This window comes from Passer domesticus, chromosome 3 (genome assembly GCF_036417665.1).
Source record: "Passer domesticus isolate bPasDom1 chromosome 3, bPasDom1.hap1, whole genome shotgun sequence".
Taxonomy (NCBI): Eukaryota; Metazoa; Chordata; class Aves; order Passeriformes; family Passeridae; genus Passer; species Passer domesticus.
This window is the reverse complement of record NC_087476.1, coordinates 118,421,889-118,449,196: the sequence shown is the minus strand read 5'-3', so window position 1 is coordinate 118,449,196 and position 27,308 is coordinate 118,421,889. Positions and strand designations below refer to the sequence as shown.

The 27,308-nt window shown below is 51.2% G+C and overlaps 1 long non-coding RNA gene across 5 annotated transcripts in view; it reads right to left on the bottom strand.

Annotated features, from left to right (window-relative positions):
• Nucleotides 1–27,308, bottom strand: part of LOC135297685 (uncharacterized) — a 68,643-nt gene that overhangs the window by 6,844 nt on the left and 34,491 nt on the right. For all 5 annotated transcript variants that reach the window (XR_010359607.1, XR_010359605.1, XR_010359611.1 and 2 more), the window contains one exon: nucleotides 15,813–15,902. This is a non-coding gene — a long non-coding RNA (uncharacterized LOC135297685). The remainder of the gene's footprint in view (nucleotides 1–15,812; nucleotides 15,903–27,308) is intronic.

The window sequence follows — 27,308 nt, the reverse complement described above, 5'->3', positions numbered from 1 at the left end:
ACCACCAGTTTAATTCACCCCCATGGCTGTGTGGGAAGATGCAGAGCTTGGCTGCTCCTGCCCTGGAGCTGGGCAGTGGCTGAATCCCCATCCCTGAGGGGTTTAAAAGATGTGTGGGTGTGGCACCTGGGGACACCGTTTAGTGGTGGCCTTGGCAGTGCTGGAGGAATGCTTGGACTCAGTGATTTTAGAGGGCTTTTCCAACCTTCACAATTCCATGATTCCATATCTGCATGGGCCGTGGCTCCTGCAGCACTCGCAAGCCTGACCTTAAGTTAGAGTGGCAAAGAGCTCCACTGGTGATGCCACTGCTCCTCACTCCTCTCAGGCATTAAGCATCATTCCAAAATTAATAAAAAGTTGATTTTTAAAAGATTATTAAGTCCTCCAAGCTAAAGGAAAGGTTAATGCACTTCTCTATAGTGATACAACTTTAATGCCTGCTGTCATAAAGAGCTGATTTTTTCTCCCATTTAAAAGGAGAATTTACATCATGAACAGAAATCCAGTAACAGGGACACTAACAGAAGCGAAGGGATGAGGTGCCAGATTTGGAGGGATGTCTGGGGCTTGATAAACAGTGCAGGCTTAATACAGCAAAAATAAGGCTAGACCTTCCACTGGGACATGGGACAGGCCAGACCTGGTACCTCCCCCGGGGAGGGAGATCCCTGTGCCCCGGTGGAGATCCCACATTTGGGATTTGGAGCTCCCAGGCTCCATTCGTGCTGTTACCTGGCTGCAGCACCGGCTCCGAGCTCACCGTGGGGAATCAGCCCTCTGAATATTCAACACCGGCAGCTCCAGAGCTGCCCAGAGCCAGGGATTTGCTAGGAAATGGAAGCTTTTTCTGCTCCTTTCCAAAATTCAGATCAATGCACTGTGCTGTCTCTGCAGCCTGAGGCTGGTTTGACCTGAGTGTGTATTTTGCTTCAGCTCTAATTAAACAAACACATTCCAGTTTTTATTTTAGAAGCTAATTGTGCTGTTTTAAGGAATTCAAATCCACCCTTTCCAGCCCCCAATTCCCAGTGCTTCATGTTGTAAGGAGGGAATTGAACCCTCAGCTGTTTTCTGTCACCCAGCGCAGGCATCCCTCCCTCCTGTCACATTCCTGTGGTTCGGCAGCCCAGGGCCTGGCACGGTGGATTTTGGGAGATGCAATGCTGGCTCTGGAGAGCAGCATACTGGAGATGTGGTGTTTTTGGGGCTGTGGGTTCACCGTTGGAGCCCTTTAGCCCTTCTGGTCCCTGGATTTAACCCCGCCAAAGGGATTTCAGCACTTACGCTTGCCAAGGGGCGCTGGGCAACTTGATTAATGTTTGCAGAGCTCTGGGCAGAGAGTGCCACGGTGTGAACATTTTATCATATTCCAGCTAGGCCACAGCCCCCACGGGCATCCTGGCACTGCCACATCAGCCACATCCACGGCTGCACGGAGTTTCCTTTGGCATCTCAGCCACCCTACCACCACCAAAGGCTGAGGTGGAAAAATCAGAACCGCAGATTCTGGTGCCCGGAAGCCACGATCCCAGCACCGCTTTTTGGCACAGAAGATCTCTCTTTACGGACTCGCTGGTCAAGCTGCCGTGCCACTCTTTTCTTTATGGAGCCACAGAAGTGTCTGTAATGAGAGATTAAAATAGTAGTCGTGCCCCGTGATTTATTTTTGAAGTTCTCGCGTCTCTGTGTGTAAATACCCCAGGCTGCGGGCCGGGATAAATAACGCGGCGCAATAGATTCACGAGGGAGAACACAAAGCGCCGGAAAGACGGAGAAGGGGGAAGGCATTTGCTGGGTGGTAAGTTATGGGGCCTTTGGAGGCAGGGCAGGGGGAGGCTGAGCACGGGGGGGGTTCAATCCTGCCTTCCCCCCACCGATAAATCAGCAGTCTCGCGGTGCCGGCGCCGGAATAAAATATGCCGGGTCCCTGTGGCGGGGTGGCACGCGGCGCGGGAGCGCGGGCCACGCACGCTGACTGCAAATGGGGTGGGCCATCAGACGCTGCCATAAAACACCCCCTTGCCTCCCCCAGCTGATTATCAACTTCATGCATAGCAAATGACAGAGCGGGAGCGCCGGCGGCGCCTCCACCGCTGCCGAGGTAAAAAAATAAAATATTTACAGACTGACAGGCTAATGGACACTTTGCCAAAGAGCCGTTCGAAAGAAGTAGTAAATGGGCCCGTGCTGATGCAGGGCAGCGGGCCCGGTCAGGGATCAGGACACACGGCACCGGATCGGATAACATCTAATTGGCAGGTCACATCCAAATGAGTGTAGTCATGCATCATCCGGAAGGCTTTCTGCTGGTTATAAAGACACTTGTAAACAATTCAGCCGCTGAACATGGCAATAATATGTTGATCCGGCATGTAATGAGGTGTTCCTGGAATCAATAAACTAGTCATGAAGAGCAGGGAGCAAGGTCAGCGCCTGCCTTTTTGATGACCTTTGCTGGCTGGTGAGGACATCATATACTCTGAAGAGGACTTTTCTCATATTGCAGAAGGCGCCGAGTGTCAGAACTTCCATTCGCAGCAAGCAAATGAACAGCCGGGCTCTGCATGCTAATGAAGTCCAGGCTATTTTCCACCTTTTCATCTGCACATTATGCTCTTGACTTTGGAGAAGGTGGGAATTAGGTTGGACCCTCGTGTCAGACTGCCTGATGGCTCGGCTCCGGAAAACTGGTAATTGAAGCTGATGACTGATGCGGAGGAGGCCTGAATTTGGAAATAAACAGTTTCAAGCACTGCATGTCATTTCTAGAGAGACTGCTGAGTGAATGGAAATGAGCTCCGTTTCGCCGATCTAATGCAGTTTCTCAGCAGGAAAAACACTGTCTTTGAGACAACAATGCCAATCAGTGAGATTTAAATGTCCTGGCGATAATGTAAGGAATAGCACCTGCCTCAGCAAACAGCACTTAGGGAAATGCTGCCCTGTGCTGGGGCCTGAGACTTGTCTCCAGCCCCCAGCGCCAGGCTGGAGAAGCTGGGACACTCTGAAGCCGGTGGCAGGGAGGGCATGGCACGCACTGTGCTTGGTCCTTGCCACAGAAAAGCCACTGGTGACACTGAGGAGAGTGGCTTTCAGCAACCCTAACTGAACACAGTGCTGTCCATGCCACGTCTGCCCCCTGAACTGCTCCTCCCCAGCACGCTGAGGAGAAATCCTGCTGGCTTCAGCCCCACCATTGCTCTCTTTACGTTGTGCCAGCACAGCTGCCGCCCCACAGGGATGAAAAAATGGGGTTCCTAGACAAGGAACCCAAAGGCCGGTGTGTTCAGACTCTGAACATCCCAGAAGCTGGGAAACAACATTGCAATGTTATAAACCCTCCCCAAGTCCTGCTTGGGGGTGTGGAATGGGGTACAGTCACTCGTGTACTGGGGCAGAAGTAGTCTCACTGAGGCTTCCAGAGCTTTGAGGTGTTTTCCTTCAGACACAGAATCCTGGCTTGAAAAGACCTTAATGTCCATCTCGTTCTATCCCTCCACCATGGGCAGGGACACCTCCCACTATCCCAGGTCACTTCAGACCCTATCCAAGCAGGCCTGGAATTCTCCCAGGGATCCAGGGGCAGCCACAGCTGCCGTGTGTCCTCTCCAGGTTCCCCGCAGCACAGGCGGGACCAGGACTCACCCACCCCATGTCTCCCCAGCAGCCAGGCACTGACAGGTCCATGCTGGAGGTACGAGGTGGGGTGTGCTGCAGGCAGGGGCTCCCCAGAACCCCTCATGCCCCGACCAGAGGGGGTCAGTGTCCCCCAGGGCGGCCACATCCCGCTCCCCGCTGCCGAAAGCCGCTGGCTGTCCCCCGGAGGTGGCTGCGTCAGGAGCGGGTGTGTTTGTGTAATAGTTTGCAACCCTTCAACATGAAAGGATGGAGACGGATGCGAGTTATTATTATGAAAATGAACCGAGCAACAGACAAAAATATTCAGGAGATGTAATCTGCTTCCCTACAATGCGCTCGCAGAGAAGAGCACTTGGCAGACAGGAGAGTCGCCGTCAGATACATTGCCTTTTGTTAAATTGCTTTTGCTCTGACAATGCCTTTTAAAACCACATGCAATCTTAATTTAAAATACCCAATACCTCAAGGTATAGGGGCCCAGTGCTGGTCTCCAGCTTGGGATTTGTCCAAAACTATTCTCTCAGCTTAATACTGCTATTCCTCATTTTAATCACACAACAAATGCGGGAGCCTGAATTTGCTTGTAAGAATCCATCACTAAAAATTAATGGGGCACGGATTGATTCCCCTGCCTGCCACCTCAGTGATGCCCAAATTCCGGGAAGGTTCACCCAAGGAAGGTCCTTTTCCTGAGGGGCAGCTTTGACACGCACGATGGGCAGAAAGCAAAGCTCAGCTTTTTCATCCTTTTAGGAAATGGTTAATGGTGAGGAAATGCCAAATGTGGCAGGGCAAGACACTATTGCATTTTAGTTTTCAGAGACAGAGTGGTGGGAAAATACCCCCAAACAAACCAAGCAGCACTTGCATGTCACTGCTCCCTGCTCCTGCCCTGGCAGGCCGTGTGTCACTCCCGGCTGCTCCCTGGCACGGAGCACGAGGCCTCCATGGACCAAGGGCTTGGCTGTGGGTGCCAGCTCTGCACTGCTTCACTCAGCACTCATAGAACACCCCACCACTCCCTCAGAGGCCCCTGGGTGCCAGATTTATCCTCTGCCCATGGGAGCTGAGAGCCTGGAAGCGTGTGGTGGCATTCTGAGGCCATCCGTGAGGAAGGGCAGGTGTGTGTCCAGGCACGACGCTGGCTCCAGGCTCAGCCCATCCATCAGAGCTCCTCTGGCCTCCCACCTCCACAGATAACCTCCTTCCCTATGCTAATTCCCTCAGAACATTATGCAGACTGTTTATATTTCTCTACAGCCAGAACAGGCTGCTGACACAAATCAGCCATTAGCCATTCACACTGAGGAGTCTCCGCTAATTGTGCAGAATGTAATTAGTGATTATGTAATATCTAAGCTCTTGCAACTGTCATTAATGTCCACTATTCACCAGAGATAGTTCTTACTGAATTAGGGAATGATTACTGCATGCTAAATCTACTTAATCCTAAATATGCTAATTAACACCGCCTGCACTTTAGACAGTGGTTAAAAGCACTAGTCACCTCAAAAAAGGCTCTGATACACCAGAACCCAAATTGCTTGCGAAATATTTTCCCTCAAAAGGTAAATTTGTTTAATTAAATGCTGTAGTAAACTGTTGGGCACAGCCCTTGATTAGTGCAGCCCAAGGAGGGGCCTTTTGGAACGATCTTGTGAGGTGCCACCGCAGGGCAGCAATGTCCTGCAGCATCCCAGGCCTCCTGCAGCATCCCAGGCCTCCTGCAGCATCCTGCTCCAGGCACAGCCTTTCCCCCAAGCCTGCCAGTGCTCCCCAACAGGCCTGACATGAGCAGAGCCCAATGTAAAACAGTTTTCCAAAGGCTCTCCCTCCAGGATTGACTCCCCACTCCCCAGGTCATAAACAACAATATTCCTACAGGCAGATACAGGAGCTTCCCTCAATAAATTCTGGCTTAAATCCTAATTTAAAGATCAATTGTGTAATTTTAAGATTGATTGTGTAGAACAGACTTCAAATATTAAATGCTAAAGGAATAGGATAAACAGAGCAATTGCACAGGTTTGAAAGGTCCCTTTCCAAGGCCTGGGGTGTTTAATGTATTCTGTGTTTCTGTGGAAAAAAAAAGATATGGCTGTCATGAACCCCAGGATAATAGCAGCTTGTGATTTATGAAGATTCCTCCTGCTTATATATTTTAGATAAATAATGCCCCTGTGTGTGTCTCTGCACTCATTCATAACCAAAAGCTGCCTGGGCTGCGCAGAGAGCTTGTGCAGGAACCTTTGGAACCAGCTCAGAGAGACGGGATAACTCAAGGATCAGACACTGAACAAGTCATGGAGTGACAAGGCCAGGAGTGTCCCGGGCAGAGCCACGGAGAACGGGCACACCCAGAGCCAGAGGTGTGCTCCACACAGGAGCAAACATGGCCCAGGGGACAAACACAGCCCAGGGACCTCGGCTTGCCCGCCACCGCAATCACCACCGCCACGGAAATGAAAGAATTAGCCACACAATGAACCCCTAATTGCCTGGCAACAGCATTTAGGCCCCATTAGGTAGATTTGTAACTGCTTCCAGAGAAATAAACTCCTGTGTCATTAGATAACAAGGGAAGAAATAGGTTATTTCCTTTTTGAAAGGTATGAAAGCTTCCAATTGCCTGATGTACGTGCTCAGTAGATTATTTTCTGTCATCTCAGTTAATTGAATTTTACCCATTGCTCTTAGAATTCCTCCCTTTCGTGTGAGGTTAAAAAGTTCAGAGGAGTCATATTTTTGAACCGCGTCCGTTTATCACACAAGCCAACTCTGGCTGCACAAAGTGTGCCAGGAAAAGGGAGCAGTGGCCAACTCTGCAGGGATGGATGCAGCATCCGGCTGGGCTGGTGCTGGATCATGGAAAAACGTCACTTTTCAGGCAGCCTCCAGCTGGGACAGCACCGGGAGCCACCGGAAGGGACCTGCTGTGAGCTCCGTGCTTGCTGTGCGGTCACTGCACCTCCTCTCCTGGAAAACCCAGAGTTGAACCAATTCCTCAGATTGCCTGGGGACCCTTGCCAGGGTGCCAGCTGGGGTGGAGTGCCACGTGCATCAGCCAGACATGGGAGGAGCCCGTTATTCCAGCCCTGAGCCCGTTATTCCAGCCCTGAGCCCGTTATTCCAGTCCTGCTCCAGTGGTGGCTCTGTCACCTGTGTCACTCTGCCCGCCATCCAAGAGGTGCCCAGCCCTCACTCTCAAGCAGCCCCCTCATTCTGCCTTTCCAAAGCAAACCTAGGCAGTCGTTCTTGATTTCTGAGCAAATCCAGAGCATGTGTCACTCCTCTCATCATCGCTCAGCCTGCTGCTCTTAAACCTCACTAGCAGCACCCTCCCATCCCCTCAGTGCTGCTGTGGTGAGCTCAAAGCCAAACTTAAACTTTTGTGGGGAGCTCTGGTTTGATGCTGTGGGACATTTGCTTTGCAGACCAGCACCTCCCAGAATGAAAGGGCTGGCTTAGCCACAGAAATATTACCAAAATCATCATCTGGTGACTCCAGAGCCACTTAATTTTAAACCCTCCTGAAAAGCCAGCTCCATTTTCTGCTTTGGTGGAGACCAATTCCCTGCGCTGGCGTAGGAGAATAGATCAGCCCCGGCAGCGGGGCGTTGTTATCCAGCTCCCAACTATTATGACATAGTTTCTATCAGAGCAGTTTTCTTCTCAGCCAGTCGAGTGGAATGATCCCTGAAAGCCGTGGTTTGCGGCAGGGATGCGCTCGGCGCTGTCAGAAATCCGTGGCTGCCCACACACAGGCCAGCCGCCGGAAAACAAGGACATGGAAAAGGACCTGCAAAGGCACTGAGGCTTTGAGGCACTGGGCAAGGGGGAAGCAGGAAAAATCCCAAAGGATGGGAGGAAGAAAAATAAGTATGGAGAGACGAGTAACACGGAGCAGCCAGGCCCAAGGAACGCTCCTTCCCGAAGTCTCTGAGGTGCTGCGTGTGTCGGGAGCTGGGAGTGCTTCCTCCTGCCTGCCAGCCCAGCCTGGGCACAGGAAAACCTCCTCAACACCACAGGGGCATCTCAAACCTCGGGACTGGAGGGGCCAGGCACCACTCCTTTTCCCCAGGACTAGGGGATTCAGGACTGGGAGACCTGCTCTGGAAACACGGATGCCAATCCAGCCTCTTCTTCTGGAACTACTGATGAGGACAAGAGAGGTCCCACATCACCTCCAGGCGCACATGGAGGTCTCTGACCCCATAGGTGCATGGGGGGGCCATTCCCCCCATTTGGAGAGAACAGGATTGGGCTTCTGCTGGGCTGGTGCTGGTGGTCCCCAAAAACCATCCCTGGTGGGCTGGAGAGGCACCACAGACATCAGGGAGGGGGAGAAGATGGAAGGAAAGAGCAGGGCTGCGCTTTTCCATGCCGCCTTTTTGTTTTATTTGGTTTTAATTGCACCCCAGAGTCCCTTGTATTAAACATCCCTAATTAAGGAGGGCCAGGGAGCGGGAGGGTGGGCGGTGGTGGCCGGAGCGAGGAGGGAGGCCAGTGCAGAGCCCCTCCACCAGCAGAGCGGTGCGTGGGGATAACCTTGTAATCTACAGAAATCTGGGAATTATGATGGATATTACATAAATCAACCCCCCTGTGTCAATAAGGAAAAAAACATTTTTAAAAGAAAAGCAGCTGATAATTAACCCTGAGAGCACGGGTTTAACCCAGATCACCTTGGGGAAGCGCCCGGACAAAGGCAGGCATTCATCCCGGCCTTTCTCATTTAAATAACCCGGCCTTCATTGGCTCCTGAGGGATTGCTCGGGAATTGCTAAACCGGAGGTTTGTTCGGGTTTGATGTGTAGTCGCATTGATTTCCCCCTCCCTCATCTTAATAAAAGGCATTTTATGGAGCCCTGGAGCGGGGCAGGGTGAGGCATCCCGCGGCTCCCGCTGGTCCGGCAGCGGGTGTTTGCCAGCCCACAGGAGCTCTGCTGACACCTCCAAGCTCCTGGAGCTGGGGAATGGCTCTGAGCAGCACCACCAGCCCGTTGCTCATCAGGAATAACCTAATTATTACTTAGCAAACCAGCTTTGGCTGTGGATGCCCCTGGATCCCTGGAAGTGTCCAAGGCCAGGTTGGATGGGATCGTGGAAAGTGTCTCTGCCTGTGAAATGAGATGAGCATTAAGGTCCTTCCAACCCAAATCTTTCTGGGATTCTCTGCATTGATTTCAAAAGCCCATAGGATCATTTAGATTGGAAAAGCCCTCTAAGATCAAGTCCAAGCATTCCCCCAGCACAGCCAAGGCCACCACTAACCCATGTCCCCATGTGTCCCATCGATGCATTTGTTAAATCCCTCCAGGAATGATGACTTCCCACTGTCCTGGGCAGCCTGTTCCAATGCCCAACAGCCCTTCTGGACATGAAATTTTTCTCAATAGCCAAGCTAAATTTCTCCTGCTGCAATTTATGAGGCCATTAAATCCCACAGTATCTCCTCAGACACACACCTGGCCAGTTCTGCTCCCAAGGCACCCAGCAACCTGCCAGCCCCTCACGCTGGTCAGACCAGGCCCCAGGGAAGCTTCTCCAGGCTGGTTCCTGCCACCCTACCCTAATGCTCCTTGCTTTTTCCTTGCATCCATAATTATTCACAGGGCAGCACCTCAAAACTCACACCAGTCCTGGTCTTTGCTCTCGTTTTTCCTCTCTACAAGCCATCTGTGTGTGCGAGCGCTGGAACTGGGATGAAGCAGCGACAGCTCAGGGGAGAAAGCTGCAGGCTGGGAGCTGAGGGAGAGCTCCTGCCGTGCTCTTTCCTCCCATGGCTGCTGCTGGAAAGCCTGGCAGGGATGTTCCTGCACATGGCTCTGCAGCACACCAACACCAACACCTCCAAGTGGGGCAGAGGGGCTGGATCCCTGCCTGTAGCCCACAGGGAGCTCCCTATCCAGGTCAGACACTGCTGGCAGCCCCACACGGGGCTGGAGGAGCCACGCACAGAGCCCTGGCAGGGAGGACACACAACCTGCCTGCTCGCAGAGGGCTGCTGCCGGTGATGGACACATCCTTATTCGTAAGTATTTAATGTTTCTTAGGAAGCACTTCTAAAAGAAATTGGTATGTAATGACAGCACTCACTGGAAAACAGGCCGATTATAAAATGCACTAACTTATCTGGTATTCATTTGAAAAGTAAATGGATGCAAGTAAAGGTGAGAGTTCACTACCAATTCAAATATTTTGCTCTAACAGGCTCTAGCACTCCTACTTTAATTCAAGCAGAAGCACAAGTATGAATAATCAAACTGGATGATGCTCATCAAAACCTTTGTGCCTTGCACCATTTCAAATGGTCATTGAAGCTTAATGGCAAAAAATTTACATTATTCCTTTAATTTGTATTCTGTTCCTTCCTTCTGAGTGATGTGATTGTGATTTTCTGTTGCCGGCTGTATTATTTTGATGCAAATGTTATGTGCTGCTACAGTCCAATTTCCTGCTTCGCCCTCCCCTTTTCTTCCCCCAGGAAAGAAACGACAGCTAAAATAGTTCAGAATTGGGGAGGGATTCTGAAATAGTTCCTTAACTACCGCTCCCAATTAAAAGCAAACAATGCAGGGTCTTGAAGCACCCTGAAAAGCTGAAAATTAATTATGAGCTGAAGGGGGAGGGAAGTGGCTTTGCTACCCGGACCTTCAGAAAAAAAAAAAAAAAAAAAAAAAAAAAAAAAAAAAAAAAAAAGAGAGAGAGAGAGAGAAAAAAGTGAGGGATCCCAATTCTGCCTACAAAAGAATTAGAAAAGAAAATTTGTAATTCAGTTAAAAACTCCTTTTGCTGGCACATAATCACCTAGGGATGAATGCTTTATTGAGAGGCATGGGGCTGCAAACCAAAGCTTTGAAAACAGGAGGCCCCCGGGGTGCTCCCGGCACGTAATATATGCACCGACTAATTTATTGCGCTGTGACTAATTTCCATTCCTTGTGCTCGGAGTTGCCTGGCTAATTACAGGGATGTTTTCTTAACTTGGGTAATTGCGCTGCCCGTGCGCGAGCCCCACGCTGGCTTTGATGCGCCCCCATGGGGTGGCTGCGCGGGGCACCGCCCTAATTAGATTGGCTGCCTTAATTAGGGGAGATGGATGTGGGGGTGGCGGTGCCCAGCTCCCCACCATGCAGGCACCGGCCTGGCAGGGCAGCAGCATGATGCCCAGGCCCAAGCTGGGCTCTTCCAGGGTGGTGGGGACGCGCCCAAAACCAAAGGACATCCCAGCATCGATGCCATCACCCATCCCGTTCCCAGCAGGAAGGCCAGAGCCAAGCTCCCAGCAGGAGCATCCCTCCAAACACACACGAGGGGACAGCCCCGTGTGCCTGTGTCACTTTGACGCCTGCTCAGCCCATCTCCAAACCCACTGCCTTGGTTCTTTCTGTGGCAGTCACTCACATGGGCACAGTTGTCATTAGACAGATAATTGCTTCCTTGAAATAATTTCAGCACTCAGCTCTAATAAAGAAGATTTCTTGGCGAGGACCCTCGGTGAAAGGGGCTCAGCGCTGCTCCCTGCACGGTGTGGGTCAATTGGGTTCTGCTCTGTCCTCTCTCCAGCCCAACAATTGCATTCACCCACTGAAGAGCAGCCCAGGACACCCATCCAGGACACCCATCCTTTTATTAAGGCGCTCGCCTTAATAAAAGCTTGACATCTGAAATTCTGCTGCTTTACCCCTGCCCTAGCAAGGACTTGGTCAAGATCCTGGAAAATTAATGTTGTATTGGTTAAAACCCATCTCCTGGCAGGGAAGGCCAAGGGAAGGTGGCAAACGTCTCAGTGCCAGCGGCTCCTGCAGGGCAGTGGTGATGGAACCCTGTGGGAAGCAGCGCATCCCGCTGGGATGTGCCGGCCTCTCTGTGGGACTGGGCCATGGCCGTGTCACCATCCCACAGGATCCTGGAAGAGATGCCAGGGAGAGGCCATCCAGCTGGAAGACTGGGCAGCACCAAGAGTCCCCAGGTTGTACCCAACCTATGGAATTCCAGCAGCAGGTTCTGACAGACCCTGCACTTCTCCAAGGTGACTTAAGCCCTCATCCAGCTGAAGACACTTTTCTCCGTGCATTTGGGACCTCTGGAAGCTTGAGTAAACACAGTCATTTTCCTTTTATATTCAAATAAACAAAACAAATGTTTAAGCTCCTGTTCAAAGGTGGAGTGTGACCTAGTTTCACACACAGAGACACCTGAGAGAAGGAGAAATTCAGTGTCTCTACCCCAAAGTGAATTGACACGAACACCCAGCCAGGCCTCAGGTGCAGCCCTCCAGCAGCCCCCTTCCCAACACACCAGCAGGCTGGAGGGCTTGGAACAGGTTTGGGAGCTTGGTTTGTTCACCGAGCCAGCTCCACGTGGCCTGTTGTGCAAAGCCAGCCATTCCCAGGTGGATTTTGGGACAAGCAGCCTGTGGCTGCCGGCACGCGGCGCACGGGGCTCTCGTGGCCCGCCGGGCACCGTGGGTGCGTGGGAGATGCTCACGTGTGTGAAGCATCTTCTCAGGCTCACGCTTGCTGTGAAAAAGGAAATAAAAAGAGTCTCCCCCCCTCCAGCCGCCTTCGGCATCTCCTTTCTAATAACTTGGCATATTCACTTAATACAGGCCAGCTCCTTCCAAGTCGTTAGCGGCGGCGGGAGGCACAGCCGGAACGCTGACCTGGTTTGCTTGCCAAGACAGAGCAAAGAGAAACCTTCACATAATCATTTCCAAACATTAAAATGGCTCCATTGTCATTATAGCTGAGAGATTGAATTCGCCTCATCAAAGCGGCGTATGACAGGTGACTCAATAGGCTGGTGCCAAGCGCGGAGGCAGGAGATTAGCAGGGCACTGATATCATTATTTCCGCCTATCACAGATTCGGCAGGGAGGCAATTGTAATTTCTGGGCTTATTAGTCTGCATTCGCAGGAAAAAACCTGGTGATAAACCTCAGTGTGACAGCCAGGCATTTGTGCAGCAAGTGCTGTCACAGTGACACTTGGAAAATGCCAATGTGGATACGTCCTCCTAATCCCCCCTAATGGAGGTTAAAGCCTGGCACAAAGGCACTCTTATCACTGATCGGGACACTAATAACATTTGCATTTTTAAGTTAAATATAGTAAGTAAAGAGTAAGTCTCCTCCTCGCGGCTTCGGCAATTAACTCAGCCTCGGAAGGATGAAAGCCGAGCGGAGGTTCCAGGCAGCCGGGCTCTCCCCCACGGCGGGTCAGCATTCCCAGAGCTCCCACCTCCACTCTCGGTGCTCTCCGTGTCCCGGGATGGCACCTGGCAAAGCGAGATGCTCCCAGGGCTTTCACACACTTTTACAAGTGGTTTTGCTTCGGATGGACAGAACTCTTAGGGGTTTTTTTTCCTGCCCCACTGGTGCCAGCTTTGCTTGGGGCTCCTGTGGGAATTCCTCCCGGACACGAGCCCAGCACGTGTGCCACGGACATGCACACACACGCTCTCCACAGGAATTTCTTAAGGAAAAGAATAATTACAGGTGGTAAACTGTTACTTTTCCACATTTAAATAAGAGACCAATTAAGAAGACTATGTAATTCAATTCTGGAGTGAGTGCCACTGAATTCAATTTGTTTCAGGTCAATGAATATAATGTGAAGTTATTAACAAAAAGGTCAGGGACTGCATATAAAATATACACACATGACACAGGCAGAGTAATTAGTACACATTTCACATGTTCTGCTGCTCAGACATATGGTGTAGAAAACCTGAGCGGGATTAGACGGTAATAAATGTTCCCCTCTCCCTCCCACCAGCTCCCTATTTAAATAGGGTTTATGGCTATTTCCCCGGTGTTCCTGGGCTCTGCCAGAGGCTGAGGACCCACAGCCCACACAGCAGCTCTGGGATGGGGCTCTCAGCCAGGGCAAAGCTCCCAGGAAAGCTGGGACTTTCCCAGGGTGAGAGATCCCCATGGAGCAGCTCAAGCCACAAGCCAGCATGTGCTGGAGCAGGGACAATTTTTGGGGACCTCATTCCCCCCAGGCCATGCCAACAGAGTCACACCTTTGTGGTGCCCTCACCAAGAATTACTCTGTTTCTCCACGCCTGTTTGCCACAAGTGCACACTCAATGTGAAGTTGCTGCATTAATGATAATAAAACATTTAAATTATACAGTTAAGCGGTGGTTGAATTTGAGAGTCCATGACACACATTAAAAAAAAAAAAAGAGGAAGAAGAGTATAATAAAGCCCCGAACTTCTTTTTGACCCTGAGCTTGAGTATTGGACACCTGGATTCTCTTGCAGGTAAAGATGCCCTTTCATAGGGGAGGAACATGAGGACTTGGGAAAAATTCCTCTGAAAGTTACAGGAAGAAATCCCAAGGTTCTCAGAGGTGCTCTGGTGTCCAGTCAAACCTGCTAGGGATTCTCTGCTGGTAAAGGATAACCCAGATGTGTTTGTGTGCTCCAGCATTTTCCTTGGCATCCTGTGTTCAGAATGAGATACACAACCCATTTCCCAAGTTATGCTTTACCCCCAGCGTGGCCTGATGTGCTAAGGAAACGAAGCAGTTTGTGTGTATTGACTAATAATTACCATTTACTACTGAACCTGGGAGCAGAACCCTCAACTGGAGATATTTATTTCAGCCATAATTCCTGTTTGAGTTTTGTGCAGCTGGCTGCAGAAAGCAACAGGAAAAGCAGGAAGTGGAGAGCTCCAGGAATGGTAGGGACAGCCCTGGATGCAGACACGTTTAGGATTTGTCTGCAGAGAGGGAGCTGTGAAGCGACATTGGCTCGTACAGGTTCAGGGGTGAATTACACCTGAGATGGGTGTGTTAATTAATGTTGCCTTGGCCAGGTATTCCAGTCAGGATCCCATCTCCAGAGCAATCAGCAGGGTTCTCTGGGTTTGCTCTGAGGAGAGCCAGGTTAGTGCTCACGGGACAGCCTGTCCTTAAAGCAGGGAGAGGGGCCTCGTGAGGTCTGCACTGGGCACAGCTCAGCTCTTCAGCTGCCTCAGCCTGTCCCTCACCCCATTCCTCCCTGCAGCAGCCCTGGGGGACACCCCATGGGGACCCCACTGGGAGATGGGGCTGCACAGCAGTCCCAGGCACGGCAGCAGCCAGCAGGACTCCCCGCAGGTGGCACCTCCCAGGCACAGCACAACCTCCCCGGGCTGTCGGGACAAGGTCTGATCAGTGATGCTGAAACCGGTGGATTTCTTCCCAAAATCCAGCATCCCATATTAATCCATAAGAAGAGGAGCGGACAGAGGAAGGACAGCTCAGCAGGTTGCTGAATATATCATGTGGAGATGCCAAAAAAAAAAAAAAAGGGAAACAAACGAGAAATCTATTTTGTTGTTAATTAAGAAGTCATTCCCTCCTAACCTCCCCCTGATTCCCTGGTCTGTAAAAGCACTAAAGCAATTCACTCTCCATTTTACTGTTTGGCTGTGTTGGAAGAGAACAAATAAATAAAAAGCAGGGAAACAAACACCTACACGAAACCTTTGTTTTTCCTTTCCCCCCCTTTCCTTCTGAGTCTTCTGTTTCTCCACACACTAAAACCCCACAGCACAACTCCCCAAACCTCCCCGTGACCGCAGCGGTTCCGAGCGGTGCCGCTGCCCCCCCCCCAGTGCCTCGGGATGGGTTTTTTGGAACACCCCAGGGATCTGCTCCGTTTTCCCAGGCGGGGGGTGGGAGCAGACCTCCCAGGCTGGGGCCACCGCGGCGGCCACGCGCGCAGGGGACGCGGCGCTCCGCGCTCCCCGCCCGCGGGGTCGGCGCCCCCAGCCCCGCAGCCTCTCAGCGCTGCCGCTCCCCGGCGCTCTCATTAACTGAGGATTGCGAATGGGTCAGCAGATCTATACACTTTTGTGTTCCCCGGCCTGCTTTATTTATTTCTTTCTTTTGCAGGATGCTGAATAACTAACCTTTCCCTCAATAGGCAGATTTAAAAAAAAAAATAGGATCCATCACACAGCAGCAGGATAGCCTTGCTCTGTTTTGACCTTTCTGAAATTAATTTCCCAATCTTAGCTTTCAAAATCAGAGATTGAAAAGACCTATTAGATCAGCCAATCCATCTTATCACTGGTACGGCAGCAAGCGGAGACCCCAGCCAAGTGCTTCTCTATGCAGGGAAAATATTCTGGAATAAGATGGGGCATGAATTTAAAGTGAAATACCTGTTCCGGAATATTCTGCACCTGGACACGTACTCTGGAATAACTGCAAGCTGATCCTGATTTTGCTCAGCTGACACCTGGAGCCGTTCACTGGAACAGAAGGGAGAAAAAAAAATTCCATTTAAGGATAAGAAGTAATTTTTCTGGGGTAACTCTGGGAAATAATTCTCCCCCGAGCCTTTTTCCCCAGGCAGGCTGTCGCTCACAGGGCAGCACCACTGGGGAGGAGAGGGATGGGTGCTCAGGGAAATTCCCCCCTGACCTGTGAGGATGTGGATCAGGACACAAAATTCTGGTCTGCAGCTACTCCAGGTGCCTGGGATGTTAACAGGCACCTCTCCCAACCTGCAGTGCAGCTCCTTTTCTGGGAACACAGCTCTTCACAGTGGGTCCCAGCTTTTCCAGACAGCAAAAAACATGGGAGTAAAACCCAAATCTTATGATTTGTACCACCCAAGTTGCCCTGGTCAGCACTGCCAGCCCATGGTGGGGGTCCCCAGGAAGGACCCTTAGTGAAAGGAGTGCTCCTGCTGCCACACATCCCTCTCTTCCCATTCCCCTTGGAGTCCCTGGGGCTCTGAAGGCTGTGTTTTAATGCCAGCAGTGTTGATCTGGAGGGAACAGGTCACCACCCTGTGCTGACCTTGGCATCCATCTCCACCCAGCCCCTCACTGCCCAGCAATGCCTGACAGGCCTGGGCATCTCCAGTGTGGCATTCCCAGGCTCTTGGGGATGTCTGCGGGGCTTGGGTGCACAGGGCAGCACCGAGGGCAATCCTGCTCCAGGAAAGTGAAGCAGGCCTTGCAGCAGGTCTGGTCACACCAGCCTGCCCAACTCCGGCCATGCCCCAGGTGGCTCAGGGAGGTGGCTCCAGCAGCACATGGAGCCCAGGTGTGGCCTGTCCTTGCTGGAATGACACCACAGTCACACAGCGACGGGGGAGCTGAGCGGGGCCGTGGCTGTTGTGGATATTGGTGTGGGAGACAGGAGAATGCATTCCGGGTGTGTGGAAAGGAGCTTCTCCCCATGAAATGTGATGGGAAGGAACCTCTGCTGACACCTGCAGTGAGGGTGTGAGCCGGGGAGCTGGGAGTTACACCAGCCTGGCAGTTTAAAGCCCTGCTGCATTTCCTATCAGCGCTGTGGTTTGGCGAGCAGCTCCGAGTCTTTTCCCATGGAAACCCCCCTGTTCTGCCTCGGCAGCTCCTGCCCTGTACACCCACCATGCCGGCGGGAAGAGCCGCCAGCACCCCCTGCTCGGGGAGCACCGAGAGCACACAGCAAACTTTGGGCACTCAACAAGTCCTCTCCGCACACACTCAGGGCCAAAAGATCAATATTGACACTTTAGATGATTTCTCTCAATTTGTTTTTTCTTCAATTGTTGGGGCAAAGTTCCACTTTTCCAATATCTTGGGTTCCCGGCTAATAGAAACAAATAAAGTGAAAGCTTCTGTCCACAATGGGTGAGGAGCATCCATTGTCAGCAGGCGCTAATCGGATTAAATTGGCTCCTGGCTCTATTGCTCGGGGATAACTCACTCCTAAATTTTTTCCCATCTCAAGGGGATGGGCCATTGTTGCCTTTCCCCCCCTCTTTTTTTTTCCCATTTAAATCTGACAGATAGAATGAGGAGCGGCTGGAGCTGGCGGCGGTGCCTCGGGAACAAAGAGCGGAGCCCAGCCCGGGGCTGGTTCCCGGCCACAGCCGCTCGGGCATCGCCGCCGCTGCCCTCTGGAAAACGCATTTAAAACCCGGACGCGGCCAGGCAGGGAAAAAAAAACCAAACCTGCGGCTGTCCAGGTCGCTCCCCATTAGCATTTTAATCCGTACCCCTGGCACAGCCCCTCGGAAGGAGCGGCAGCAGCAGCCACGCTCCGGCCAGCAGCCCGGAGAGAGAGGCGGCCTTAAATAATGCCACCTTCCGAGGGAGGCCCCGCCAGCCGCCAGCTACATTTTTGCCCAGAGTCTGATAATTTTCAAAGCTATTGGCAACCTGGGAATTTTCCTGCCTTATCACCAGGGCTCAGCTAACTTCACTAACACTAATCAGAGCTGGAATCATTCATTCAAGGATTGCATGATCATGTTTTTCTTTAGCGGTGACAGCTGCCTGAGCCGCATTAGCAATGCAGATGAGTCAGCCTAATAGGTTAATGCAGAACACGCGAAAATTAGGTTTAATCCCCAGTGAAATAATCTAACATTTTCACATTTCTTGATGTTGGGATAGAGACATTGGTGGTGACTCAATTAGGTGTAATGTAGATCAAAGCAAATTTACCTTCTGGCTGAACCTTCCCCGTAGTTTAGATAGAAGAATATAAGGGTTCTTTACTAATTGGCCAATGGCTGTGGGGAGAATCGCACGGAAAAGCGCAGGAATCGCGCCCGGATTGGGGTCTGGAGCGGGGCACGGCCGGGCTCTGCCAGCAGAGCAGCCCCTGCTCCTCTCCGTGCAGCGCTCGCAAATGAAGACGTCTGGGGGCTCCTCTGTAGTTTTATTTTACTCCCCCCGCCGCTCCCCCGTTCGTTTTTAATGTCCCGTGCCGCAATATCCCCGGCGAGGTTTGAAAGACCTTGTATGATAAAAGGAGCGTATAAAGGAGAGGAAGAACCCCACCCACCGGTGCGCGCCCGTCTAATGTTTTCATTCCCGGGGAATAACATATCAAACAGCAATCGCTTTCAGTCATAAAGGGAGGGGAACAAAAAATTACATGCCCTCAGTTGCCAAATTATTTTTTTGCCTTGACATCTTAATTCTTAATCCTTGTGTGTGGTCAAATCAGCCTACTATAGACAACCAATCAAGCAATTATTCCTAAATTATATTTGCCCAGCTCACATTGATTGGTTATTCTTTTCTTATTGGGTAAGCTCATTAATTCCGAGCAGCTTGCTTATTATGCTTTCCACATCATTTTCCTTCGGAGCCTATCTACTCACACCAGCCTGCTGATGTTTCAAGATGCCACGCAGAAAAAAAAGGCCGAGTGATCTATTGCATTGTCTCTTCCAGCAATTACAATTCACATTGCTGATTAACTTTGATGTGAAAACTAATGAGATAAGGCAAGTTATCAAGGCGGACCTGATCGTCATCTCATTTATAGAGCATTTGCCATCAGTGAATGACAAAAACTAATGAAGATGTATCTGACAGCAGGCTGAGCCGCGGCCGAATTTCGTTTCTCATCAGCGAGTGCTCTGCTTCGAACTCATCAGTCTATCTGAAACATGTGGAAATTAGCTTAATAATGAAAACACTTCATCCAAATAGACAAATGTTTACATTAAAACAGCTACGTGATAAATAGATGTTAAAGATTTTATGCCTTCTTGAGTCTAAACAATGGAGCACAAAATATGTTCTCATATTCACTAAATCATGCCCATAAAGCTCCCTCCCCACGTGCCGCTGCCGTACCTGCGGGCTCCCGGAGCTTGCGGCTCCCGTGGCTCGGGCTCCAACTCAGGGATGCCCGTGCCAGGACCGGGCAGGGAGAGGGGAGCTGGCCCTGCCCACACCTGGGGCACACGGCTCCCAAAAGCAGCTTTTTTTGGTGCTTTTTTTTTTTTAGTCAGAGGTGCTGCTGCTCTACGCTGACATTTACCCAACGCAGAAAAGGGATCCAGTTGGCCCCCGGACAGAGTGTAAAGTACAGGCATAATTCATGTAAATACAGCAGCGTTTCATTCCTGAGCCGCCACCAAAAAGCCGCCTGCAGTATCAGTCTAGTTTAGAAATGTTGTGATAAAAGGGAGGCAGGCAGAGCTGATCCCATTTTTAATATTGTGGCTTTGGTATCTTTATTTATGAGAGACTATTTCATATTTGTCGGGCACTATTTCACACGCTTTCTGCTATGTCCAAACGTACCCCCAAGATGTTCTCGTATCTGGAATAAAATATTCCTCCACAATACTGGTATCAGAACAACATTGTTTTTAATAAAAAAGACAGGCATCTGCAAGGCAGAAGGGTGAAACTCTCGCTTTAAAAATAATTCTAAAAACTGCGATACTTCAATTAAAATAAAGAATTGGTAAAAGATTATCTTCCTTTACCATGATATTTCCCTCTGCCTGAAAAAAATCTGTACGGACAGGCTATAAAGCGTTGCCTCCTCCAGGAAAAAAAAAAAAAAAAAAAAAAAGAAAAACAAACCAAAAAACAAACAAACAAAAAAAAAAACCCAAACCAAACCCAAGCAGGTTATCCCCAACGTAAGCGAAACTTTAAATTTGATTTTTAAAAAAACGATTATCCAAGTGGACTGGAAAAAAAAAAAAAAAAAGAAAAAAAAAAGAAAATAACATAAAAAAGGAGAACCTTTGCAGAAAAGGCACAGGATCTCCCACAAATTCCGTGCAGCGCTGGCTCCGGAAGAGCCGGCTGAGCCCCTTCCCTCCGCCCGGCGCTCCCCGCGTCCCCGGCTCGGCCGGGAGCGCACCCGAGGGGCGGCCCCGAGCTGCCCCGGCCCCGGGCTGCCCGGCATTGTGCGGCTCAGACCAGCCCGCACAAAGGGCCCGCGTCCCGGCTAAGTTAAAAGAAAAGCCTGCTAGGAAGCGCCGGCGACAAATTACTACTTCAGCGCTGGATTAAATGTAAAAGCCCTTCACAGAGCTCTGCAGATAAATCCTGCGCGCTAGAAGGAACCATAAAAGTACTTGTTCAAGAGCTACAGGCACAAGTGGAAAATTGACCCCAAAGATTTTTTTTCTTTTAAAGTAGCCGAAGTTTATAAAATTTCTGCCGACGCGGGGAGAGGGTCTCGGCAGCGCGGCCGGGCCCCGGAGCTGGACACGACTGCGGCCACCGGAGCGAGCATTCCGTGAAATCCCGGCAAGGTTTGCTTGGTGCCTGGGGGGGCTTTTGCTTTGTGTGTCTCTTGTTTGTTTGATTTGCGTGTTGTCGGGGTTTTGGTCGGGTTTTGTTTGTTTTTTCTTTTTTCTTTTTTCTTTTTTTGTTTTTTTATTTTTTCCCCCCCCTTTTCTTTTACCCAGCTAATGAAGCAGAATGGTTTCGCTGCTCCCATCCTCATCTCCCTTTTCCCCACGTTCCTCCCGAGCTTGCCGGGATGCTCCGGGCGGGCCGGACGCCGCCGCCTCCCTCCGGTGCCGACCAACACGCGTCACCTGGGCACGGTTTTTATCTCTCCGGCTGCACGGCCATTGTTTTACATTTCTGAAGTGCCAGCGGCCCCGTTGGCCGCCCGGGTGTGCATCTGCGTGTGCCCGCACGGAGGGACGGACGGCGAGAGGAATGCTGCTCCTCCCTCCCCCTCCCCGGCCTTTATCCCGGCCGCCTATTTTAATAAATAATTATAGGCAGCTAAAGGATTTGTTCATTCCAAAAGGTCTCCCCTTCACATTTCTCAGAGGTTCAGCTCAAGGAGACACCATGATAATAAGGCTGACTCGGGATCCCTACTCCACAATGTCATTATGAGCTACCATTTAAAATGGAAAAAAAAAAAAGTCTGTATATACCTAAAAGCATTACAAGGTTAGTGTCTCAGCTTGGGGAATATTTAATGCTGCTGGGGAAGCAGCACTGCTGCTCTGAGGAGGAGGGAAAGGGAGGAAAAAAAAGCCACAACGAGAGAAAAATCCTTACTGAAATACAAGCCTAGAAAAAAGATGTTGGGAGAAAAAAAGATGTTGGGAGCCAGCATGGACATCATTTGCATTTCCAATGACTAGGACTAATCCTTCGCTACCACGTTTATATTTTCTTATTACTTTTCCTAATTGTCTCCTTTTTTTAAATTTTTTTTTTTTTTTGCTTGTAGCTTTTCCTCCCGTCTCCGTTCCCAGCTCCTCAGCCCGTTATTGTCTGGCTCAGGGCTGGACCCAGCCCCTCCACACTGCCCAGGCCCCAAGCTGGGAAAGCCTGGGTGCCTCACACACACACACAGAGCCTGGGTGACCCTCCAAGGAGCTTGGCTCTGTTAGGGTTTGCTAAGAAACATTTCTGGGGGCAAGGAAGGGCTTTTTGTCTGGTGCCCGGGGCACGGCGCAGGCAGAGAGCAGCCTCAGCAGTGTCCCACCCCTGGCGTGGGCACCTCAGGATTCCTGCCACCCCCCAAAAGCCACCTTGGGCTGCCCTGGGACTGGCAGGGAGTGGAGAACAGAGCAGCCTGAACCTCTCAGCAGAGAGACAGCACCCACCCGGGGGGCTGTTCCCAAAAACCCGTGCTGCCCGGGCAAGGAGCAGGGTGTGATCCCCAAATCCTGCTCCAGAGGCTCTCAGCTCTGAGCATCACCCAAAACCGGGGCTGTGTCTCACCCCCAACTCACAGCCTCTGACGAGGAAATTACACAACTAAATGCCTGCTCGAGACCAGCCACTAAACCGCTCCCACAGTATTATCCTAAAATTTGCTAATAGTGGCTCTTTCACATAAATTAAGTGATAATGAAAAAAAGCCTCCCTTTGAATTTATATATATTTCAGCAGAGAATAATGTTTTATTTAAAATAGTTACAGCGTGCCTTTTGATTTGGAGTTTAAAGTAAATAATATTTGTACATCTAAAACATACTCAAGACAAATGAAAAGCCTCTAGATGCTTTTGTATGAGATGCTGAAGAGCTCTACAAACTTAAAAGCACAACCTCAATTAAGCCCATCTTCATCTGGAAAAAAAATTAGCAACTGAAAGCTGAATATATTAGATAATGCACACTTGCAGGAGAGCATTCTCTTAGCAAAAAATTCTTGATAACCAACCTAAAGCTGGCCTTCGAGTTGCTCGATGCTAATTTTGTTTGAAACTGTTTAACTAACTCTGAATAGATATCCATATTCAACAAAGACATAATTAATGGCAACCTTTTCTTCTGCTTAGAAGACATCATAACAAGCAGAAAAGTACAAAAAGATTTTTATAGTAACTAATTTAAGGACAAAGGGTTGACCTCTAGCATTTCATTAAATAAATGGAGCGAATGAAAGAAGAGTGACAGTATTCATCCTTGTTCAATTCAAGCAGCCAATTTCAAAATGCAAATCATAATCTGCAGATGTTGGAGCCTGATATATTTTTTTAAAATATCATTTGTTCAATTTAAGAACATCAGACATTTGAATTTTAAATTAAAAAAAAAAACCACACAAACCAAACCAATTCCCAGCTCCAGGTTTAGGCGCAGCGTGACTGTGCGCTCGGAGCCGGGGTCTGCCGGGGCTCTCCTCCCTCCCCACCTCCCCAGCCATTCATTTTAGATATTATTCTCAAAACCTTTTAATGGAGAAGTTCTGCTAAGCTGCACATTATTCCTGATTAGCACAGCTGGCCGGTGCTGCTGCCTCTGCAGCCGGGGATGACCGAGAGCAGCTCCAGTGGAGCCCGGCCAGCGGCTCCATCCTCCCTCCCCACCTGTGGGCACCCTGCCCCCGTGGCCAGGCCGTGTCCCAGGAGGGATCCTCCCTGGATGTGCTGCCATGGGGCTGCTGTGGCACGGGGAGAGGTGTCCTGGCTCTGGTCCCCATGGGCAGCCTGAACAGGTGGAGGACAACAAGGGGAGGCGAGCTGAATTTGGGAACACAACCCCAAACCTCTGGAGCCAGGTTTTCTTTCAGGTCTCAAGGGACGAGGCGCAGCGGGAAAGGAGGAGATTTTGGCTGGACCATGGATGATCTGCAATCCTTAGCAGGGGAGGGATGAAGTCTCAGTCCAGCTCGATGCTTGGCACACACCTGTTCCACAGGGCTCTGGGGAAGTCAAACGTGTGCCAAGGCACGGGGGAAGCCCGGGGGAGCAGCTCCAGGTCAGTGGGTATCACACACTGAGCTGAGTACAGACCCACAGGAGGCCTTCCTTCCTCATTCCCTTCAATCCCCTGAGAGGGAAGGAAATTCACCTTTCTCCCCCCGAGCAAAGGAAGCTCAGTAGTGACATTAAGGGACACTTTTAATGTGCCCAAGCCTGACACAACAGCAGCTCGAGTTCCTCCCTTTCTGTTTCTACACCAGCTCTGACAGCTGTTTCCAGGTTTGCAGGGATAACCCACAGGGCCTGGCACTGCCGAGCCTGGACACGTGTGGGGTTTGGTTTCTCCCAGGAAATGGCTCTGGAAGCGCCAAGGAAATGGGTGTTTGGAAGTGTTTTTGGAAAGTATGAGATTTTAAAATTTATTTTGGGCATTGAAACACACAGAGGTTTCTGGCCTCACTGAACTGGGCCGTAGGGCACAGTGGACCAACACTGACATCTCATCTTCCTTAATAAATGGAAAAGATCCCACATTCCCACCAAAGGGCCCCTAGTTACCGCTAAGTTACAGTAAAGCACAACCTCTGCAAAGGCATGTATATTAATTAAATTGCTGCTGATTAGGACCCATCAGAGAGGGACTGAAATAAAAGCCCAGGAGCATCCCTGGGGAGAGCAGAGCAGCAGAGCTGTGCCGTGGCCTCACCCCGAGCAGAGCAGAGCCATTTCTGAGAGGCCAAGCCCAGTTTTGTCCCAAGCCCTTCCCAAAGGCCACGAGCCCGAGCCCATCCCGGCCCCACTGGCGCTGGGCACGGGCAGGAGGAAGGGCAGGGCTTTGCCAGCCCTCCTACACAAACAGACCCTGCAGCTGTCGCAGGGCAAAATAAATGACTTCCGGAGGTTATGGAGAATAAATGAATCCATTCAGGCATGAGTGAAGGGGACATTGTTTTCCCCCTCGAAAAAAAAAAAATCCCTCCCCAACAACCTATATATTAAGGTATCAATGAACAACAAATTCATTCAGTTATGACACAGGAAATCTAAAGCAGAATGGGCTGCAAAACAAACTCGATTTATCTGCGCCACACACGCAAGAGGAAAAAATGCCTCTTGTTGGCTGCTCTGCCAGGGCTAGGGCTCCTCTCGAGGATTCCAGCCACACACAGAGTGTTTTCTGCCGGTGCTTTAGCGGTGGCTGCGAACTTCTGAGATTAAGATTGTTCCCTTAGGTTTATCCTCTTCAGGGACAACGTGTGCACAATACGCCTTTGGAACGCATTTAAAGCCAGGCTGCAGATGCACATAATCTCCATCCTGCTGCACCACAAACAGGAGATGTGGAGGTTTGGGGCTTTTTTTTTGGTTTTTTTTGCCTTTTTTTTTTAAGGGAGAGGAGTTATTCATTCAAAGAGAAACCGAGTTTTCACTGTGGAAAGCTTCATTTTTATATTAGAAAAGAAGAGGCAAAAACTAAAGCGCAGGTTTGAGCCAGACCTGATTTCTCAACACAAGGCAGTAGCTGCCTCCTCTCCCAGCTCTCAGCAGCAGCCCCGAGCCCACCCAGGGGACCCCATCTGCTCTGGGCAGAGGGGACACCCTGACCCTGGGAAGGACAGAGGGACAGTGCCCTTCCCACCCTTGGCACCGCCACGGACCCCTTCCCTGAGCCCACTCCCCTTTGCTGTCCAGCACTACAAACCCGAAACGTGGCTGAGAGACAAAAGCCCATCCTCCTCTTATTTCCTAAACATTTATGCTTAGCTGTTTTCCCCAAGTAACGTTAAAAAAAATCTCTTAAAAACGAGTGCAGCGGGTCAATCCTGCTGTAGAAATGGAATTGGTACCCAGCTGCAAGGAGCACTCGGCGTGCAGGGGAATAATCCAAAAGGTTTTAATTAGGCAAAGCAGCAATAAATGAAGGAATATGAGCTTGGATGAGAACACTCAAACGTATAAATAACAGGGAAAGGCGAGGTACGGCTGTGCTTGGAGGGGGAGATCCCCCTCCTGCCAGGGAGCCCCAAAACACGGCAGGGCACGGCGTGCCCCCTCCCAGCGCCCGGGGGCTCTGCGGGAGCAGCATCCCGGGCGCAGCGGGGCGCATTAATGCGGAGCACATCCCCGATCCCATGCGCGCAGCCAGCAGCCCACCCCTTCCGTCAGCCGGTGACTTCCTCCGCGTCCCGGACAGCTGCACGTCTGTCCGGCTGCGGCTCCCGAGCCGCCCCGTGCTGCCCGGCTCCGGAGGGGTCCCCGACAAAGGCGGGATGCGCCGGGCGCGGGGCTCCCGGCCGCTCCTTAGGAAGCAAGTCACGCTCCCGCGACAACTGCTCCTCTGTGCCTGTTTGAACTGTCCCTCCCAATTAGCAGTAATAAGGGACTCTGTAAAGATGAGCAAACACAGCGCATTCATTAGTCCCTGCGGCGCCCGCCCTCCCTGCTGGCAGCCCTGGGAGATCCCCAGGGCACCGCTCCCGAGGATGCCGAGCGCATCTCGCCCGGCCCCAGCGAGCGCCGGCAAAGGCAAATTAATGACGAGTCGCTCCAAGAGTTTGCCCGAAAATTATTTTATTCTGCCCAAGAATTGATTACTCCCGGCCTGGAAATATGTCCAAATCAATACACCGAAGCTCAGGACAAAAAAAAGACATGCTCTAGCCCCATTTATTTATCCACTTTTTTTGAGGAATGGCACATAATTTACTGGGTCGGAATTGCTAAGCCTTTCCAGAGCGAGGACTAATGACCAGCTGTAGGAAAGCAATGCCTCCCATCCATCTCCCAGGCGAGTCACGAGTCCCCACACACCCGCTGGTGATGACCTTGGCAGTGGCCAAGACGTCCACGGTGACAGAATGTGCCTGAGGCCATCATCAGGCAGATGGATACGGAGGTGAAACATGTGGGTCGAGGCACCCACCAAAGGAAATGCTTTTAAACCTCCCCAAAAGGTTGACTGGTGCCCAGGCACATCCCTGCACACCGTGCTCCTGCCTGGCCAGCTGGAAGCAGGCTGGAGCCATCAGTGCTCCAGGGGTGAGCTGAAAGCCATGCTCTGTGTCCACCACAAACACTGGAACTGCTTGGGCAACACCTGTGGCCGGGCCTCAGCACTGCAGGACAATTCCCTGTGGTACCCAGGGCGTGTGCAATCAGCTCCCCAAAGCAAATGGCACGAGGGACACCACGGGACAAGGACACTGAGCCCCAGGCCTGGGGGAGATGGCAGCAAAGGCTCCCCACTCACCTTGCGGGTGACGCGCGCCCGCCGGTGCACCCCATTTGCCAATGCTCTGCATGCTCCACGGGGCCCTGCATTTTCCAGGGCATTAAACCCTCTTCCCCCTCGGAAAGCTCGGTGGCAGCTGTCATGCTGCTCACGGGGGGTGGGCGGGAGGGCTCCTGCTGCACACCATCAGTGTCACTCCCGAGCTGCTGGCGGGTGAAGGACGAGGTGGCCCCGGCGGCCCCAGGAGCTGCCAGCACCAGCACTGAGGTGCAGCTACAGCTGCACATCTGCATGGACACTCACGGGGCCTCCCGTGCACTGCCACCCATGGAAAGGACACTTCTGACTGTGTTAAAACAGGGGAACTCAAACCTCTCTGCTTGCTGTGAGCCCTTCAAGCAAACATCTTCATGTAAAACAGATACATGAAGCAGCAGAGCACTGCAAAAATCCAAATCCAGGGCTTGCTGGCTTCCCCTGGAGCAAACCCCTTCCTACCCACACTGCTGCAGACATCTCTGAGGGCATCGTGTCCCCA